Genomic DNA, 20,043 nt, shown 5'->3' with positions numbered 1-20,043 from the left:
ATTAACAAAGATGCTGCAGTATTGTATTCTAATAATTATTTACTTTGACTAGAAAGTATTTATAACATAATTCAAAAGTAGGAACCATGTAAACAAAATAGACCACATTAATAATAAAAACAATAGTTATCACTTGATCATCGCAATAGTTAATAGAAAAGTCTTTACCGAAATACAGCACTCCATTGTTAAATGTGAAAAAAGCATAGGAATAATTGGATTTTTCCTTAATATGATACATAGTATCTTTCTAAAACCAAGAGTTAGCATTATTTTTATTGGAGAAACATTAGAGTGAGTACCTGTTTAAGATCAGGCATAAAAGAAAGATGATTATTTTCAAAGTTACTATTTGTTAAAGGTCAGTAAAATGAGAAACTGTGGAAGCCTTTGGTTTTTACTTTGAAAACTTTCCTATTGACTTGGGATATTTTGTGATAAAGTACTTACACTTGAATGTGGCCTGATCTTGACAAGAAATTGGAAATTTTATTATTTTATGTAAAATTAAAGATCTTCCTTTCTTATGCAGTTTCCCAAAAATGCTTTGCAAAAAAACCTGTTTACATGTTTAAGCAATACCATTTTTATCTAAAAACCTCTTACATAAAAATTTTGAACTTGAGTATAAATAAAAGGACTTTTATAATTAAACAGGTTAGGGAGGCTTACATCTATCAAAGTAAGCAAAGGTGTTTTTTAAAAATTTTTAATTTTTTCCACCCTTATCTAGATAGTCACTGTTAATTGGGTATATATAAAACCTGGTTACTTTTATAATTGTGAGTCAGGTATGTTACTCTTAATTTCAGTTTTACTGAGTCCAGTCTGTCTGATTGTTGCTCCCTGCTTCCATCTGGTGGTAGGGATTTTCCTTGGTATTCTGAAGTCAGAAGACTTTGAGATCAGAAGTTTGGTTAATATAATACTGTCTATGAGAAAGTCCTCAGTAAACCTTAAAGCAATATCTTAGATGTAAGCTGTTTTTATCAGAAAAGAATGAACTTATAAAATATGTAAATTATAGCATGATCAGTACTTAAGGATTGGATCCATGATTTTATTGGTGGGCATAGTCTGGCATTTGAGGTAGATTGTAATCTCTCCATATATTAATAGCTGGTCTTTCTTCGGGAGTTCTGATTGAGGTTAGAATGTATGTAGGCCATACTCAAAACTTTGATAGCTTTAGAGCAAAGATTCTTAAACTGTGGGTTGTGATGCCATTTGGGATTGTGCAACTGAATGTGGAGGTCATGGAAAATTTGGCAACAGTAAAAGGTTATGTATACCTGTTTTATATACCTATATACTTGGGGTTGTGTAAAAATTTCTAGGGCAGAAAGGGGTCTCAAGTGGAAAAAGTTTAAGAAGCCCTGCTTTGGAGGACTTGTCTGTGCTTTCACCCTACTTGCATGGCCTTAGAAAACTTTGATGATCTACATCACAATGAGGCATTGAAGGAAGACTTTATTGGAGGTATTGATTGGGGTTATTATTCTCTTTAAAAGGGAATTTGAACTTCATGGAAAGATTAGTTTGAAGTTCTTTTAAGTCACAATACTTCTTTAAATAGCAGAGTGTAGGGGCAGCTAGGTGGCGCAGTGGATAGAGCACTGGCCCTGGAGTCAGGAGTACCTGAGTTCAAATCCGGCCTCAGACACTTACCACTTGCTAGCTGTGTGACCCTGGGCAAGTCACTTAACCCCAATTGCCTCACACACACACAAAAAAAATTTAAAAAAAATAGCAGAGTGTGCCTAGAATTTTTGTGTGCTTATAGATGATCATCTATTTGATATGGTCCAGCTTAGGAATCAGGAAGACCTACTGTTCAATCAATTCCTCCTATTTCTTAAGCTTGGTGGTTATTCAGTGACCTTGGGCAAGTCACTTATCCTCTCAGGACCTTAGGCAATTCTCACAAATTGGTTAAATTATGCAGCAGCTAGACTTTTTTATCATAGCAAAGAACTGGAAACAATGTATGTATCAATGAATTTGAGGAACGGTTATGCAAATTATACTATATGAATATTACTATACCATAAGAAATGATGAATATGAACAATTCAGAGAAATGTGGGAAGACTTATGAACTGATGCTGAGTAACATAAACAGCTCTAGGAAAACAATGCACAGTGAGAAGCTTTTTAAACAAAATATTAAAATGAAATTAAACCCTGTAAATCATAATGGCCAAGCTTAGGCCCAGGGAATAGTTGAAAAAAAAATATTGCTTTCTAACCTCATTTTATATATTACCCCTTTACCCCACCTTCAGCTCTGTCATCTAGCCAAACTGGCCTTCTTTCTGTTCCTTATAAAGAAAATACTCCATGTACCTTTTCTGTGCCTTTGTGTTGACTATTCCCCATACCTGGAATGTACTCCCTCCTCACTTCTACCTCATAGAACCCCTGTCTTTTAAGGTACAACTTAAGAATCCCTTTCTGTATCACCTTCTAAGTGAAGACTTTCTTGACTCCTTCAACTGCAAGTGTCCATCTTCCTATATTCTACGTTGTATTCTCTTTATTCTATATTTCTTTATATTTATTTGATGTATGTATATATGCACATGTGTATGTATGTGCATATATATATTATATATATTTGTAATATCCACTTTTGTGTACATGTATTTTCTCTCTCATCAATACAATGACCAAAGACAATTCCAGAGCACTTTTGATAACACATACTAGCCACCTCTTGATAGAGATGTGATGGACTTAGTTGCTCATTGAGATGTAATTTTGGACATGGCCAATGCAGAAATTTGTTTTGTTTGGTTTTATATATTTGAAATAGGGGTTTTATTTTTTTTTTCAGTGTGTAGAAGGATTTTGAGGAAAAGGTGGATACTTGTTTGGAAAATTTAATTTAATAAATAAAAACATGGGGGCAGCTAGGTGGTTCAGTGGTTAGAACACTGGCCCTGGTGTCAGGAGAACCTGAGTTAAAATGTGGCCTTAGATACTAGCTGTGTCATCATGGGCAAGTCACTTAACACACCACCACCACCACCACCACAAATAAGTAAAAAATTAAAATGTAGGTTTTTGTTTCAGGGACAAAGCCAATTCAGCCACCTCCCTCCTTCTCTCTACCTCCACCCCTCACCCCATCTCTGTCTGTGCTTAGGTATACACATACTTATTGTCTCCCCTGTTAGAATGTAAGCTCTTTGCAGGTGGGGATTGTTTAATTATATTTGTATCCTAAGTGCCTGGAACATATTAGATGCTTAATAAATATTTATTGGTTGATTCTCTATTCCTTTGTTGCAGAGATGGGGAGTAGGGGGTTCTATAGACATAGAATGTTGCATATACTGTCAGGTATGGGTGATGTGTTAGTTTTGCTGTATACACTATATATTTCTTATATCTGTATAAATGTGATGGAAAAAACAAAAGATGTAAAATTTAAAAATGTGTAGGACACATGTGGAGTGGAGGGGAGGGGAGATGTAATTCAGCCAAGCTAAATTGGTTTTGGCAAATTGCAAAGTTCAAGCTTCTCTCTGAAATAAAGACCCATACTTTTATTTTTTAAATTAAAGTTTATTATTTTTTCAAATGAATAACAACCTTTTCTGCGTCTACCCCCCTGCACATATTAAGAAAGCAAGAAAAATAAAACCCCTGGTACAAAAATGTATAGTCAAGCAAAACAAATTCCTGCATTGACCATATCCAAAAAAATATGCTTCAGTCTGCATTCTGAGTACATCTCTATCAAGAGGTAGGTAGGGTGGTACACAGTACTCAAATTTAATTGGCGACACGAACACAAAGATAAGGACTTCTTTAAAATGGTAATATGTTTTTATATGTGACAAAAAGTCATGTGAAGAAATACATAAATACTATAATACATAATGTTAGTTGGCCTGCTGCTCTAGTACCCAAGGAGTTCTGGGCTAGCATTAGGGCCTACAACCATGGTGGAGGAAGATGTGAAGACCAGCTCCTCTGCTTACAATTCCTACTGCACCAAAATATATACAAATGATACTTTACCTTGAAAAAGACCTGAAGTGCATGTGGTGGAAGTTGGTGTCAGAAGGATTATAGCCTGTCAGTTATTGTGAAATAATGCAATTTTCTGCATTTTTGCTGTCTTTCAAAATGAAATCTAGCATAATAAACCGACATTTGCATTATGTTCAGATTGCTCCCTAATAAATCAATCAAGTTGGAACAAATTTAAGTTTTCAAAATAAGTCAGCAAATGCTGACTATAGTGAGTTCTTGCCCTAATAGCAGTTATCTTTGGATTACTCAAGTGCTAGGCTAGTGTGCTCATTTGCTTCTCTATATTATAGTACCTATTCTGTTCTACCAATTATTACTCTTTGTATTTCTTAATGATACCAAATTGTTTTGATGATTATATCTTTGTAGTATGGTTTGAGATCTGGTACTGTTAGATCCCTTTCCTTCCTACTTTTCTTCGTTAATTCTCTTGAGATTCTTGACCTTTGTTATTTTGTCTAACTGTATAAAGTAATCTAGTTTGGTATAGCACAGAGTAAGTAAATTAATTTAGGGAGTACTGTTGTTTTTATTAAATTAACTTGGCCTGCTCATAAGCAATTAATGTTTTTCCAATAACTTAAATATGTCTTGATTTGTGTAAAAGAGTGCTTTAAACTTGTATTTATATAGTTTCTGTGTTTGTCTGGACAAGTAGATTCTCATATAGTTTATATTTTACTTTTCTTTTTGCAGGGCAATGAGGGTTAGGTGACTTCCACAGGGTCATACAACTAGTAAGTGTGTCAAGTGTCTGAGGCCGGGTTTGATTTCAGGTCCTCCTGAATTCAGGGCTGGTGCTTTATCCACAGTGCCACCTAGTTGGCCCTAGTTTATATTTTTCATAGTTATTTTCTGTGGAATTTCTCTTTCTACAGAATTTTGTTGGAATATACAGAAATGCTTATTTATGTGGATTTATTTCATATCTTGCCACTTTGTTAAAGTTAATTGTTTTAGTTAGTTTTTTTTAGTTGACTTTCTAGGGTCCTTTATGTAAAAAAACCATCATGTCATCTGAAAAAAGTATTAATTTTATTTCCTGTTTGCCTATGCTTAGTCCTTCAATTTCTTTTCTTGTCTTACTGCTATAGGTATCATTTTTAGCACTCTATTAAATAGGTATGATGATAATGGATATCCTTGTTTTACCCTTGATCTTATTGGAAAACATTCTATTCCCATTATAGCTCAAAGCTTCTTAAACTGTGGATCATGACCCTAAGGGGTCAAGTAACCGAATGTGGGGGTTGTGAAAAATTTGGCAACAGCAAAAGGTTATGTATACCCATTTTATAAACCTATATACCTGGGATCATGTAAACATTTCTTGGGTGAAAAGGGGTTGCAAGTGGAAAAAGTTTTAAGAAGCCCTGTTATAGATAATACTGGCTCTTGGTTTTAGATAGATACTATCGATCATGTAATGGAAAGTAAGTAAACAAAACATTTATATAGTACCTATTATGTACCAGAACCTTTGCTAAGGGCTTTAAAAATATTATCTGCTTTGTTCTTCATAGGTGGTGGCTGCTAAATCTTGTATGAACCCAACTGTCGCTCCCTAGTATTTGAAATGTTTTGTTCTGGCTGCAGTATTTTTTCTTTGACCTGGAAGCCCTGAATTTTAACTAATGTTCCTGGGAATTTTCAGTTTAATGTTTATTTCAAGAGGTGACTGGTGAATTCTGTTTTCCTTTTGCCTTCTGATTTGAAGAAATCCAGGTAGTTTTACAATTTCTTGAAATATAATGTATAGACCCCTTTTTTGGGTCATGGCTTTCAGGTAGTACAGTGATTCTAAATTTATCTGCTTGATCTTTTTTTTCTGTCAGTTATTTTTACTTGGCAGCTAGGTGGTACAAGTGAATAGATTCCATGGCCTGGAGTCAGGAAGGTCTGAGTTAAAATCTGGCCTTAGATACTTGCGAGCTGTGTGTCTCTTGGGAAATCAGCTCACCTCTATTTGTCTCAGTTTCTTCAACTTTAAAAATAGCACCTACCTCTTAGGGTTGTACGGATCAAATGAGATAAAATTGTAAGGTGCTTACTTAGTACAGTGCCTATTATTAGTACTACTGTGCTATACTTCACATTTTCTTTTATTTTTTTTTCATCTTTTGACTTTGTTTTAATATTTCTTCTTGTTTCATGGTGCCATTAGCTTCTATTTGGTCCATTTTGATTTTCAAGGAGTTTGTTTCTTGAGTCAGGTTTTATACCTCTTTAAGCTCTTAATTCTCTTACCAGGTATTTCTTCAGTAGCTCTAATTTCTTTTCCCATTTTCTTTCTCTCTCTCTCTCTCTCTCTTTGGCAGGGCAATGAGGGTTAAGTGACTTACCCAGGGTCACACAGCTAGTAAGTGCCAAGTGTCTGAGGTAGGATTTGAACTCAGGTCCTCCTGAATCCAGGGCTGGTGCTTTACCCACTGCACCACCTAGGTGCCCTGTTTTTTTCTCTCTTTTAAAAAATCATTTTAAAACTTTTTATTTTTTCCTTCATCTCTTCAGGAATTGTAGTTGAATTTGTGCCTAAGCTGTGGGTTGTTTTTTGTTGTTGTTGTTGTTGTTGTTTTGCTTTGTTTTGTTTTTTTGTTTATAGGCTTTGCTTGTAGATGTTTTGGACTAATTTATTTTTTCTTTTAAGTTTTTTCTTGTGTGTACCTGTCACCATAATAGATAATGATTTTTATGGAAGAAATTTTTGTTTACTCAAACTAAATCCTAAAATGTTAAGGTTGTGCTCTGCACTCTTCTGGGGCAAATATCTAGGCTTGACCCTCTTGGGTCCTTCTGCTGCTTTTGTGGGGTCTAGATCCCAGGATTAGCATAGGCTGTAAACTACAAGCTTTCAGTGGTCCCAAAGTGTTCTAATCCAGAGCAAAGTCTGATCACTACCTTCCTGAACTGAGCTTTATAAGTTCTTGACCTGAGTTTGGGTCTCTGAAACACTCTTGTTAACTTGGCTCTGCTTGGAAATTCCAGCAGACAGCTGCAGTTGCTGGATTCCGCTATCAGCCGGCTAGAGAGCTCTGCAGTTTCAGAGTAATGGAACAACAGGCTCCACTTTGGTCTTGAATTCCTGCCAGTGTTGTCTGCTGTAGACTTCAGACTGGGCTGTAGGCTAGAAGTGAGACCCCACTCAGCTCCTGGGGTCTGAGAAACCCAGCTTCCATTTGTTTTTGTTTTTGTTTTTTAATTTAAATTAGTTTTTATTGATAACTTCTATTTTTTTTCATCATCATATTTATCCCAAGTATATCTTACTGGTCCCTGAAACACTAGAAGATGTATTCCAATTTATGTTCATTTGTTCTTCAAATTTCACTTAAAAGTTGCTGTCAAGATGATCTAGCTCAGCTATTTGTCATGCTAACTTCACTGAAGATTTTTTCCCCCTTTTAACTGCTTTTCACTTATTTATGAGGTGATATGGCAGGACAGTTCTCTTCTGGTATGGTCTGGGATTCCCCTGAGATCTTTTCAAGGAGTCTGTGAAGTCAAAACTATTTTTATAATGATGCTGAGATGTTTTCATTTCTAATTTGGCAAATATTGATAGATATAAAGGTCTTTGGGGAGTCCTTAATAATTTTTAAGACTATATAGCAGCTCTGAGAGACGCTAGATGATTCAGTGGATGGAGTGCTAGGCCTGGAGTCGGGAAGACCTGAATTGAAATCCAGCCTCATACACTAGTTATGTGACCCTGGGCAAGTCACTTAATATCTATGTTCTTAATCCCTTGGAGGAGGAAATGTCCAACGACTCCATGGAGGGGGGTGCACAGCTAAGTGGCACAGTGGATAGAGACTGGCCCTGCAGTCAAGAGTACCTATGTTGAAATTTGGGCTCAGACACTAGCTATGTGACTCTGGGTAAGTCACTTAACCCTGATTGCCTCCACCCCCCCCCCCCACCAAAAAAAAAAAAAACAAAGAAAAAGAAAAAGAAAACTTCATGGTAGTATGGCTCATGGGATCACAAAGAGTTGGACATGACTAAACAACAACAAAAGGGGTTCTGAGACCAAAAAGTTTGAGAACTACTATAATAGGGCATAGTCTTCCTCCATCTTATTTCATGCTTTTTAGAAATTACTTTTGGCTGCTCTATCTCTTTGCTTGTCAAAGAGATGTAATGTTTGGATGCAAAAGTTTCTGGGCTCTTTTTGCCTCCTTGTGGTGACTGTTGCAACTGGTGAACTTCTCTAAGAAATAGTAATAATGGCTGTCTTTACTTTTGTTGTATTTTTTCCTGAATTGACAACTTACCTGAAGCAGGTCCAGCCTAACCTATTTTTTTTTTTTTAGTGAGGCAGTTGGGGTTAAGTGACTTGCCCAGGGTCACACAGCTAGTAAATGTTAAGTGTCTGAGGCCAGATTTGAACTCAGGTACTCCTGAATCCAGGGCCGGCACTTATCCACCTAGCTGCCCCCAGCCTAACCTATTTAATCACACAGTGTTGTTCCTCATCTTTATCCTTTTTTCCCTAATTTGATAATGATTTGAATTTTGCTATAAAACTCCAGGCTGTATAAAGTTGGCTGATTCACAGAAATAGAGATTTTTAGAGGTGTAAGTAATCTCAGCAGTCATTAGAAATGACTTACATGTAACCACTTGTTTGATATCTATCTGTTAATATAACAGTTTTAGCTTAAGTTTAGTTTTTGGTGAGACAATTGGGGTTAAGTGACTTGCCCAGGGTCACACAGCTAGTAAATGTCAAGTGTCTGAGGCTGGATTTGAACTCAGGTCCTCCCAAATCCAGGGCTGGTGCTTTATCCACTGCGCCACCTAACTGCCCTAACAGTTTTAGTTTTAATGAACGTGTCTAATATCTTCTGAATCTATTCTTGAGGAAAATATTCATGATATTCAAGCATGAAGCTTCTGAGTAGTTTTAAGCCCATGGCCTATTTGTTTCTCAATTCTAAACCATATTTTGCATCATTTAAAAATATCTTTTGTGCCCAACTCTAAATTAAAGTCACCAAGTATCAAAGAATATGCTCATTTAGTTTGGATAATTTTGCCAGGTTCTTCTTAGGATTTCTCCATAGCATTGTGTGCGCATGAGTGTGCATGTGTGAGTGCATGCATGTGCCCATGTGATTAACTTAACCTTATTTTCTTATTGGATTGTTTGCCTTCAACCTTCATAAGTATTATATCTTGAAGGAGGTCTTGCTCAATAGTCATTGCTCTGAAAAAGATCTGGGAATTCAAAAGACTGAAAGCTCAGTATGATTCAACAGTGTGATATGGCAGCCAAGGAAACTATCACAGAGAAACAGAGAATCAGGAATAAGAAGGTGATAGTCCCCTTGTTCTGTTCTGGGTCAGATAACATCTTTAGCATTGTGTGCAGTTCTCAGCTCATAGTTGAAGAAGGGCATTTTTAAGCTAGATCATGTTGGGACCAGGATGGCAACCAGAAAGTGAAGAACCTCGAGTTCATGTCATATGGGAATCTTTTAACTGGAAATTGTTTAGCTTGGAGAAAGAAGATTGGGGATGGGGTTGAGGAATAGTAAGATAGCTGTCTTCATGTATTTGAAGGGTTGTCTCATGGAAGAGATATTTGATTTGCTTGTTTGTCCCCAGAGAGCAAAACCATGAGAAATGGGTAAAAGTTGCAACAAGATTGATTGGAAAAGGTTATAAGCCAAAAATGCTGACAACTTGAACTATCCAAAAGATAGAGAATGAGGGTTTCCTTGGGAAGTACGGGCTCTTCTTCATTGGAAGTTTTTACAAAAAGATTGAATGACCATTTATCAAGGAGGGACCTCTGTCCTGTACACTACATTCCAAAGAGACTTTAAAGATGATCTCAGCCAACCTCTAATGCTTTAATATCATTAGACTTTAAATTACTTGAGTCTAAGAACTATCTTATTTTTGCCTACACTGGTAAACAAGGTGTCTTTCATGTAGGTGCTTTGCCACCTATTCTTCAGGATTCTTACATGTAACAAGATTTTAGAATCCTGGAATTTAATGGGACCTCAAAGGTTATACATTCCAACCCTCTCTGGAGAGTGAATCTCTTTTACATCTTTCTTGTGGCTAAAATCACTGATACATTCAGCAAGAATTTAGGCTTTTAAAGATTTATTAAAATATATATATTATAAGTTAGTGAAGAGAGATTGAGAACAGATTTCGTATGGCATGGAAATCCTATCTCAGATCTAATTCGGTATAGCCAGAGAGAAAGAAAGCAATTTCCTTTCCTAGCAGCCCAATCTCTTACCACCAAGCTGGTGTCTGAATGACTAAGAGCCCCCCCTCCCTTCTCCATCTGCCCCCACGCCAGTTCCTCCTCACCAAAAAAAGGGTTCTTCTTTGAGTGAGTGTCCACTTCCTAGTTCCTCTCTCCCTCCCCCAAAGGAGAGATCCTTCAAGCTGGTTGGTTGAGAGTGGTCTCTTGCTGATGTCAGTAGTACACCAACACATCACTCAGGGCTACCCAGGTGTGGCCTCCATCCAATCATCCTTAAGTAGGTACTTGGTCAGTTTCTCATTCTCACCCAATTCAAACAATATTAAATCAATCAGGTGGGGCCCCTGGGCATCTGCCAAATTCCATTATTTTAGCACAAAGGGTTGGATTTGGGTGGGGAGGGGAAGGCTGAGGTTGGCAAGGAACATAATGAGTTCTGTTTGGGGCATGAGCAATTGGTGGTGCAGGGCTAGAACTCAGAGGAGAGATGGAGTGAATTTATATATCTCGGAGTCATCTTTATACAGATGATAATGGAACCTAGGAGAGCTGATGAGATCATATAGAGAATTGAAAAGAGGCCCTTGAGGTGCACCTGTAGTTTGTGGGTTGGGGTGGGGATTGAATAATGCAGCGAAGGAGAATGAGAAAGCTATCAGTTGGAGGATAAATAGAGAACAATTTTTATAAGAACACAGGAGAGGATGTAGGAATGGGAGTTGTCCTGTGGTGTTTGTCTAGTACTTCAGGAGGAATAAAAGATATGAGTACTGAGAAAAGACCATTGGGTTTGGCAGTTAGATCACTTCTACTCCATTCTCCTTATCTAAGAATCTCAAAACCTTGTTAAACAATGGAATGAGGTTAGTTTAGAATCACTTGTTTTTGATTAACCCATGCTGCTAGTAGTTATCCCTGCTTTTCTCTTTAGGTATTAATAAACCATCACTTATTCAAATTCTAAAATATTGTCAGGAATTTAAGTCATGCTTACCAGCTCCTAGTTTGGAAAATATGCCTTTCCTTTTTGAAAATGGATAGATTTGCTTTTCTTCTGTCCTCTGGCAAATTCTGTTCTCCAGGGTTTTTTGTTTTTTTGTTTTTAAAGATCAGTGACAGTGGTTCAGTAATTATATTTTCAAATTCTCTCAGCATCCTGGGAAATAATTTATCTAAGCTTATCTGGCATATAGTTGGTCCTTAATAAATGTTTGTTGATTGAACTCTAAGGGTACTCTCATTTCCTAATTTATTGTGATTAAAAAGGCTGAATAGAACAAGACACCAGACAGTATTGCGGTATTTCAGTGGGCATTTCTCATTTCCTTTTTAAAAATAGTTTCCCCCAATTATATACAAAAATAAATTATAATATTTTTTTTTTAATTTTGAGTTTCAAATTCTCTTCCTTCCCTTACTGAGATGTAAGCAATTTGATATAGGTTATACATGTGCAATCATGCAAATCATTTCCACATTAGTCATGTTGTGAAAGAAAAACAGGAACCTCCCCGCCGCCCCTCCCCCCCACCAAAAGAAAGAAGAACATTAAAAAAAAGTGAAAATAGTGAGCATTCTGCATTTAGACTCCCATCAGTTCTTTCTCTGGAGGCAGATAGCATTTTTCATTATGATTTCTTTGGAACTATCTTGGGTCATTGCATTGCTGAGAATAGTTAAGTCAGTCATAGTTGATCATTGTACAGTACTGCTATTACGTTCTCCTCATTCTGCTCATGTCATTTTGCATCAATTCATGTAAGTCTTTACAGGTTTTTCTGAAATCCACCTGCTCATCACTTCTTACAACACAATAGTAATCCCATTACAATCATATACTGCAACTTTTTCAGCCATTCTCTAATTGATGGCTAAAAATTCAATTTCCAATTCTTTGCCACCACAAAAAGAGCTACTATAAATATTTTTATGCAAATAGAGCCTTTCCACACCTCTTAGTGGTATTGCCATGTCAAAGGGTATGCATAGTTTTATAGCCCTTTCGGAATAGTTCTAAATTGTTCTCCAAAACATTTGGATCAGTTCACAACCCCCTTTATGTGTCCCAATTTTCTCACATCTCCAACATTTATCATTTTCTTTTTCTGTCATATTCACCAATCTTATAGGAGTGGGGTGGTGCCTCAGTGTTACTTTAATTTGTATTTCTCTAATCAATAGTGATTTAGATCAATTTTTCATCACTATAGAAAGCTTTGATTTCATCATCTGAAAACTGCTTGTTCATATTCTTTGACCATTTATCAATTGGGAAATTACTTATTTTCTGTAAAGAATTAATTGTTATTTGAGGTTTTTATGCCTCAGCGCGCACTGGCCTGGGGCTCCGCAAACCCCACGGTGCTCCACCCACTGGTTGTAGCCGTTGCCAGGGCTCTGGCACCTCACTTCATCACCACCACTCACTGACGCCTACATGGGCCTGGCAAAATTATAATGATTGGAAGCCTAGTGAGGGCAGTCATGTGACTGTCAGAGCAGCCATCCTATTGGCTGGGGCTGTGTGGGGAGTTTCTAGGTTTGGGGGAGGAGAATTGGGCATTCGCTGTGGAAGCTGGAAAGCAACAGGCATTCTGCTGCGTATTTTCAGCTGATTCCTGGGCGGTGGTATTTTTTCAGGTATTATAATTTCCCTTTCCCCATTTTATTTCCTTACACTTGATCCTACTGATCCTGTTTGTGTTTTGTTTTTAAGTTCGTTCTTGTTAAAATAAATCTTGTTCTGTTTTTAGGGAGGCTGCTGGTCTCCTTCCTTGCCCCAATATTGCGGCAAGCCGCTTAGCTAGCACTCCCCAATTAAAAATTGGTCCCCACAATTCTTACAAATTTGACACCGTTCTCTATATATTTGAGAAATAAAGCCTTAATCAGAGATTCTTGCTGTAAAAGAAATTTTCTCAGCTTTCTGCTTTCTAATCTTGGTTGCATTGGTTTTATTTGTACAAAACCTTTTTTAATTTAGTGTAATCAGAATCATCCATTTTATATCTCACAGTGCTCTATCTCTTGTTTGGTCATAAATTCTTCCTTTATACATAGATCTTACAGGTAAACTATTCCATGCTCTTTTGATTTGCTTATGGTATCACCTTTTATGTCTAAATCATGTATCCATTTTGACCTTGGTATTCAGTATAAGATGTTAGTCTATACCTTGTTTCTGCCATACTATTTTTCCAGTTTCCCCAAAATTTATGTTAGATGGTAAATTTTTACTCCAAAGGTTTGGGTCTTTGGGTTTATTAAACACTAGATTACTATAGTCATTTACTACCGTGCATTGTGTACTTAATTTATTCCATTCATCCACCACTCTTATTTCTTAGCCAGTACTAGATTGTTTTGATGATTACTACTTTAATACAGTTTGAGATCTAGTATGGTTATGCCACCTTCCTTCCTCATTTTCTTTTTTGAACTGTCCCCTAACAAGGGACAGTAGATGAATTGACTAGCCTATAGCCACATAACTAGTGTGACAGAGGAAATACTTGAATAGAACTTCTAACACTAAAGCCAGGCCTCTAGACAGGCTGCTTTTTAAAATTCAAAACAAAACAAAAAAGTGCTGCTTTAAATTTTCCCTCCATAAACTTTACTGCCTTTAATCCTATCTTATAAAAGACAGTGATACAATTGCAATACAAATATTCTTTTATTTATTTATTTATTGTTTGTTTTGTTTTGGTTTGGTTTTTTTGTAAGGCAATTGGGGTTAAGTGACTTGCCCAGGGTCACACAGCTAGTAAGTGTTAAGTGTCTGAGGCTCAGGTACTCCTGAATCCAGGGCCAGTGCTCTATCCACTGTGCCATCTAGCTGCCCCCACAAATATTCTTTTAAATAAAATTGTTTTTCAGGAACACTTACTGGTGTAGTATTGGTAGTTTGTGTCTAATGGTCAGGGAAGAAATTGGGTAACACAATGGAAACTACTGCAAACACTGTTCAAATGGATATATTTTAAATTGACCTCAGTGAAGGCATTTTTGCAGGGGGCCCAACATTGTCTAGATGCTTAGTGTATTATCTACTAAAAGGCTAGTACTTGGAGAATCAAGAAAAATCATTGGTATACATTAAATATAGCTATTGAGTCTTTGATTCTGGAACACTGTCAGTTCACAATTCCATTTGTAACAATGATGCACTTTTGCATTTTTAGTACTTTGCCATTTACAAAGGACTTTCACAATTACTCAAGTGTTTTATGTTCAGATGTTCTTATTGGTTAAAATGAATCATATTGTGAAAGTTTAAGAGCAAGACAAATTATCTTTGAGACAGACAATAATACAGACAGCAGGGACACTTTAAGGTAGAGATAAGTTTTTTCCTCAAAGCTATACTCTAGTGCCTCATTGTGGCATGGAGGTGGCATCAGTTCTTGAGGACTGTGCCAGAGGAATGCAAACTTTAGCAAGTTTTACCTTATTGAAAGGATTTTGAATATATTCCCAGGGTGATCATTTTCTAAGGAACAAACTACTTAGTACAGAGGCTCAACACCAATTGGCTGACCATTAGGTTCTTAGTTCTTTATGCAGACCGTAAAACAAAAAAATATATAAAGTGACCCACTATCCTGTGTAATCCCTCTTTTTTGTGTGTGCAATGACAGAGAGCGGCCTAATGGCAAGAAAGGCCACCATAATAGGGGCTCCCTTCCTTATCTTACCCCTTACCCCCTGGGAATTGGGAAGTTCAATACCATTTTGTTTCTTGACTACTCATATGACTTGGATGAGATGGGAGTCAATAACTGTTCCTTCTGGTGACACGCAGGACCACTAGCCCTTTCCCTTCTATCTTTGTCACCATTGCTGCTTAAGGTCCTCCTTGCCATACTTTCTGCCTTTCCACCTTCAGTGCCTTGACACTCTCACCTGACCTACTAATGTAACTTAAGGACCTCTGAATTTTGCCATTGACCCTGTTGTCTCTTAATACTCAGGATTTTTTTTGGGGGGGGAGGGGGGACATAATGAGCTTCATCTGCCCTAGGACTAGATTTTACTTTGTATATTGGCTCTTCCAAATTAGTATTAAGTATCTCCTTGAGAGCAAGGACTGTCAGTTTTTCTATTTGTATCCGTAGCACTTAGCACAATGCTTGGCACGTAGTAAGCACTTAATAAATGCTTTTTCATTCATCCATTCAAAAGGGGACAGAAGATACTAAGAATTATATGAGATTTGTATCATATATAAACATTAATTTGTCTGTTGGAACTCTAAATATGAGATCCTTATCAATTATCCAAGTTGACTGAACCATATAGTATTGACATTCTTTTTTTTTTTTTTTTTTTTTTTTTTGCGCGGGGCAGTGGGGGTTAAGTGACTTGCCCAGGGTCACACAGCTAGTAAGTGTCAAGTGTCTGAGGCCGAATTTGAACTCAGGTACTCCTGAATCCAGGGCCGGTGCTTTATCCACTGTGCCACCTAGCTAGCTGTCCTAGTATTGACATTTTTGCTAAAAATCTAATTAGAAGATAGGAGATTACAATTAAATAAAAAAGTAACTTTTGGGGTTTTCCATGAAGAGACAAAGAAAGTGTTTTTAGTTGAGTTTTTTTTTTGTTGTTATGTAGTCTTTCAAAGGTAACAAGAAACAATTCATACAGTATTTTACTATCTTGTCTTTACTTTGCTTATGATGAACATTAACAAAAAGCAAAAGCAAAAAAGCCCCAAACCTACCATAAATAAAATTGTACTTTATACATCAAAATCTTTTGTAGAGGATGAGGAGTTAAAAAAAATCTATTAAAGACTCATTAAATTCTTTCAAATTAAAACAATATATACTTTAATGCCCTTGTTAATTCACAGTAAGATGCTTATAGTAAGAGAAAAAAGCATCTTTGTTGAAAAACATTATTTAGGGTTAAGAAAATTTAAAAGTCATTGTCTTTTAGACTTCATAGAAGCTTCTCGCTTACATCATTGAAGGTGTTGGACATGGCACATATCAAATAACAGAAAGTGAAATTGACTTAAGACAAAATGACGGGTTACTGATGTGGTATTCTATCTTCATATGTAGAGGTGACATTTTACTGATTGCATCAGGGTCCATAATACCAGAGAACTACCCAAATGAGTTTCACAATCATTGAAAGTAGTTTAGCTTCATTTTCTGCACGGGAAAAACTGAGTGCATAAATAATGCTTTTGTCCAGACTATGATGTGCAGTTGGATGAACAGTCCATTAATGGTTGTTGTCCATCATTCTTGAAGAGGACCAAATGTCAGTCAAGTATGTTTGACTATGGCTGATCAGACCAGTATGAATTCAGAATGCACTACCTCAGGTCAAGGTCAACTACAACTAGTCCATATGAATGTTTGGGGTGGATTCTTTAAATTTGTGCATTTCATGTTTGTTTGGTTTTAGCTACTACAATTCTGCTTTGCTCATAGAGCACAGCACATCCTATGATGAGGGCATGCCATGCTAGGCAGTCCTGTGCCATGTCATGCAATCAATTCCAAAGTTCTTAAGAGAAACCTTGAGAGTATCCTTGTATCTCTTCTTCTGACCACCATCTGAGTGCTTGTTTTTTGTGAATTCTCCAGAAAAGAGTCTTCGAATGCCAAACATACACTTGCCTCAAACAGTGTGGCCAGCCAATGAGAATTGTGTTCTCTGCAGTAGAGTTTGAAAGCTTGGCAGTTCAAAAAAGGACCTCAGTGTCCGGCATCTTATCTTTCCAGGTGATCTTCAGAATCTTCCTAAGACAATTCAAATGGAAGTGATTCCATTTCATGGCATGGCGCCGGTATACTGTCCAGGTTTCACAGGCATACAACAATGAGATCAGCATAACGGCTCTGTAGACTTTCAGTTTGGTAGTCAGTCTAATCCTACTCTTCTCTCTCACACTTTCCTTCTGAGCCTCCCAAACATTGAGCCAGTTCTGGCAGTGTGTGCGTCAACCTCATTATCAATGTGTCCAACCTGGAAAGTACACTGCCAAGGTAAGTGAAATTATTCACAGTATTAAAAACTTCTCCATTTCTTTGTGTTGTTTAAAATCTAAATTGTGGGTCCTAATCTGCCCTCCACCCCAGTCTTGGGGAGAAGCTGGCTAAAATCACTGATAAATTCAGCAAGAGTTTAGGCTTTTAAAGATTTATTACAATACATATTATAAGGGGGCAGCTAGGTGGCGCAGTGGATAAAGCACTGGCCCTGGATTCAGGAATACCTGAGTTCAAATCTAGCCTCAGACACTTGACACTTACTAGCTGTGTGACCCTGAGGGAGTCACTTAACCCCCATTGCCCTGCAAAAACAAAAAAACAAACAAAAAAATATATATATATTATAAGTTAGTGAAGAGGGAGAGATTGAGAACAGATCCCTTATAGCATGGAAATCTTAGCTTAGATCTAATTCGGTATAGTCAGAGAGAAAGAAAGCAATTTCCTTTCCTAGCAGCCCACGTGAAATCTTTCACCATCAAACCAAGGTCCTGGGTGAAAAGAGGACCCCACCCCCCTGTTCTCCATCTGCCGCCCTGCTCATTTCCCAGATGAAAAGAGGCCAATCCTCAATGGCTTCTCCCAGAAGCTGTCTGTGATACAGGAAGCAGGGCTGTCCACACCCCCCACACACACACACCCCTCCAAGCTAATTGGCTGGTAGCTTTGATTGACATGCCTACAAGTGATTCTTTAGATGTAATTTCGGGATGCTAAGTCACATGCTTTCTCCTCAGGGTGGAGCTCTGATTCTCACATCCTGTAACTGATGTTTCCATGTATGGATAATGTGGTGCTGGCTGGTGGAGAACCTGTGTTTTCTCGGTGTTAATTATTATGCCAAAATTAGCACAAGCAGCAGAGAATCAATCTACTTTGTTGTGTCTCAGCTTCAGAGGCTGCATTGAGTGCACAAAAAAATCATCCTCCAATACTCCCTCCACTTTGGTCTTGATTTGTAGCCTTTTTTTTCTTTTTTTTTTTTTTTTTAGTGAGGCAATTTGGGTTAAGTGACTTGCCCAGGGTCATACAGCTAGTAAGTGTTAAGTGTCTGAGGCTGGATTTGAACTCAGGTACTCCTGACTCCAGGGCCGGTACTCTATCCACTGCACCACCTAGCTGCCCCTATTTGTAAGCCTTTTTAAGTGAAGAATTTACCATCATTTCAGTTGTTAACTTTGATACCATGTTCATCCTCATTGAAGATGTTTGACAACATGGCTGAAAATGTCATGCTAAAAAGCATAGGAGCAAACACACAGCCTTATTTCATTTCATTGGTGACTTGGAGAGCACTAGAGCATCATCCATTATCCAGAACCCAGGTAAGCATGAAATTGACATACAATCCTGAAGGTTCTCTGGGCAACCAAATTTTGGCATAATTTTCCATAGGCCCTCACAACTAACAGTATGAAAGGCCTTGGTCAGATCAACATCGTGTACATACCTCTGTTCTGCTCCTGGCATTTCTCCTGGAGAAATGGGCAACAAACACTATATCAGCTATTCCTTGTTTTTTTTTTTTTTTTTTCTGAAACCACACTGGCTCTCAGGTAGATGATCATCTTCCAGTTGAAGAATCAGCCTTTTAAGGAGGACTCTGGCAAGAATCTTTCCAGCAATAACTAAGAGAGACACCCCCGTCCCTTCCCGGTTATTGTTAGTGGACAACCTATTTCTACTTTACCTTTATAGAAATGGACAACAGAAACATCCTTGAACTCTTGGGGGATAGCCTCCTCTTACATATAACCCAGAAAGTTTCAGTCAGCTTTTGTATGAGCAATGGTCCCTACACTTTATAAATCTCAGCTGGAATAGAATCAGCACCAGGTGCTTTGCCACAGGAGAGGGACCTAATGGCATTCCAAACCTCTTCATTTGGAAATTTGTCTAGAGAGGGGTTGACTTCAACTTGAGGTAAATGATCAATGGCTTCAACATTGATTGATGATGGTCTTTTGAGAATACTGGAAGTGTTCAACCCATCATTCCAGGATCATGTCCTTATCACTAATCAGTGTGGCTCCATCAGCACTGAGTAGTTGAAATCCACCATGTTCTTTGGCCCAAAAATAGCTGTCAGGGCATCGTAAAAGCACTTTGGATTGTTACTATCAGCATAAAACCGAATTTCATCTGCCTTCTTACTAAGCCAAGAATCCTGCATCTTTCTAAGCTTTGGCTTATTCTTTACTTTTGATGGAGTTAAATGCTGCTGCCTTAGAGATGGATGAAGTATCCTGCTGGTAAACCCTACGAAGTTCTCGTTTTTTCATTTAGCAGCTTTTGAATTTCCACATCATTTTGTCAAACCAGTCTTAATGGTTGTGAGTGTTCTGACCCAAATGAGCAAATGCAGTGCTGTACACCAAATCTCTGAAAGCTTTCTAGTCCTTTTCTGTTCCACTGTTGTCAACCATGTCTTGACTCAACTTTCCCTCTAAGTTAGCAATGAACTGTTCTCTACAATAAGGGGTCTAATCTGTTGATATTAAGTCTTTTGGTAATCATCTTGCCTTGGGGCTTCAGCTTTTGTCAAATGCAAATATTTAGCTTGGAGAGGATATGTCTTTGATCAGTCCAGCACTGCTGCACATTACCTTTGTCACTCTCACATCCTGTCTGTCTCTTCTCCTTACAATGACGTAGTCTGTTAATTCCCAGTGTTTGCTATTAGGGGGTATCCATGAAATGTTATTCTGTTTAGCTACTGAAAACAGTATTGGTGATGAGAAAGTCATGAGATGCACA

The 20,043-nt window shown here is 37.5% G+C and overlaps 1 protein-coding gene across 2 annotated transcripts in view; it reads left to right on the top strand.

The window, feature by feature from the left end:
- Positions 1–20,043, top strand: part of PDE7A (phosphodiesterase 7A) — a 164,465-nt gene that overhangs the window by 6,035 nt on the left and 138,387 nt on the right. The gene's annotated exons all lie outside the window — the stretch shown is intronic.

The sequence above is a fragment of the Dromiciops gliroides genome, chromosome 1 (assembly GCF_019393635.1).
Source record: "Dromiciops gliroides isolate mDroGli1 chromosome 1, mDroGli1.pri, whole genome shotgun sequence".
In the NCBI taxonomy this organism is placed as follows: domain Eukaryota; kingdom Metazoa; phylum Chordata; class Mammalia; order Microbiotheria; family Microbiotheriidae; genus Dromiciops; species Dromiciops gliroides.
The sequence above is the reverse complement of the archived record's forward strand: the minus strand, read 5'-3'. Positions and strand labels throughout refer to the sequence as shown.